The sequence below is a fragment of the Sphaerodactylus townsendi genome, linkage group LG05 (assembly GCF_021028975.2).
Source record: "Sphaerodactylus townsendi isolate TG3544 linkage group LG05, MPM_Stown_v2.3, whole genome shotgun sequence".
NCBI lineage: Eukaryota > Metazoa > Chordata > Lepidosauria > Squamata > Sphaerodactylidae > Sphaerodactylus > Sphaerodactylus townsendi.
Genome location: NC_059429.1, coordinates 58,618,299 through 58,619,783, shown reverse-complemented (window position 1 = coordinate 58,619,783; position 1,485 = coordinate 58,618,299). Strand labels below are relative to the sequence as shown.

Genomic DNA, 1,485 nt, shown 5'->3' with positions numbered 1-1,485 from the left:
TATGAACTTTCTGTGCTTCATACTGAGGGCCAGATTTTTGAGAGCACCTCTAATTTTGCCAGCATATATTGCAGACCCAGCTGTTTCTCAAGCACAGCCATTATCCACAAGCAAATGAAAGTTGGATGCCTGCCTATTTAGACCTTAACTTGCAGAAATACAAGTTCTGTGCACAAAAAAAGCCACATGGACACCACCTATGGTACCACTTCACCATGCCCTCTCACAGGCCTGCTGTTTAGTTCCTATTGCAATTCACACCAAAGGCTTAACTGCAAAAAGAACAATTGCCACAGAAATAAAACAATATTGTCTAGAAAATATTTCAGCAATGTGGGGGGTGGCATTTGACAGGATTTTTTCAATACACAAAAACAACATTACACTCCACAGTATGCCTCACAACTAATTAGAAACTTGAAGCACACGCACCTTTCCAAAGGGAACAGACTATTGTGACAGTTTCAGCAGAACATACAATCAGAAACTATGACTCTGCTCCTAGCAATCTTTGGGTTTCCTTTCACCTTCTCTAAGACCTTCTCCAAGAATTAAAGTCACATAATGATTCTCTCTACCAAGCTACCAACCTTAAACTGAATATCATGTTTTTTCTTGTCACCATTTTAAGTGTAAAACATAAAGACTAGATAAGCATGCTTACAAAATCTGAGTGATGCCAGCTCACTCACTCACTCACTCACTCACTCACTCACTCACTCACTCACTCACTCACTCACTCACTCACTCACTCACTCACTCACTCACTCACTCTCACGCACGCACGCACGCACGCACGCACGCACGCACGCACGCACGCACGCACGCAGTGTTACTTTTCGTAATCCAGGGAAAAAAATATGGATTCTATATTGCCAGTGAATGGTTTCAACTGTCTACTGCCACTTATTTATTGGCATGACTCACCAGAATCATCTCCTATGCAAGCTTTGATTAAAAGACCTGGAACGGCTTAACAGTGTGGGTGTGCTTTTGTTCATTAGGGCTTGCTTAGCATGTGTGGTGGAGAGTTAAGAGTTACAGCACTTTGTCTCTTCATCACATCAGCATCAGGTCAGCCGAATGGGAAGGAACAGAGAGATACTCCAACAAATGGCTTGTATCTAATCATTTATCTGAAAGCTTAAAGACAATCTTGTCTGGAACAACTGATATTTTTATCTTGGAAATATGAAAAAGTGCTTTTAGGGGGATCAGCTTGTTTTGTTTTTGGAAATAATCACATTTACTGAAATGTCCTGGAGTTAAATCAATTAAACATTTAGAAACAGACTTGTTTACTCTAAATAATTTATATGACAGTACTAAGAACTAAAAAAAAAATCCAATTCCTTTGCAGGTTCCTAGTTTGCTTTCTTTTTGAGGCACCCCCTTTCTCACAGTTATTAACATTGTATTCAAATTGTATATATTGACAAAATGTTATCTACCTCTGAAAGCATTGTGCCATTAACAGTACTACTA

General features: G+C 39.5%; 1 long non-coding RNA gene across 1 annotated transcript in view; it reads right to left on the bottom strand.

The window, feature by feature from the left end:
* Window positions 1–1,260: 1,260 nt before the first annotated feature.
* LOC125433561 overlaps window positions 1,261–1,485 on the bottom strand; it is a 7,431-nt gene continuing 7,206 nt past the window's right edge. The window contains exon 2 of the long non-coding RNA XR_007244632.1: window positions 1,261–1,485. This exon is cut by the window's right edge and continues 368 nt beyond it. This is a non-coding gene — a long non-coding RNA (uncharacterized LOC125433561).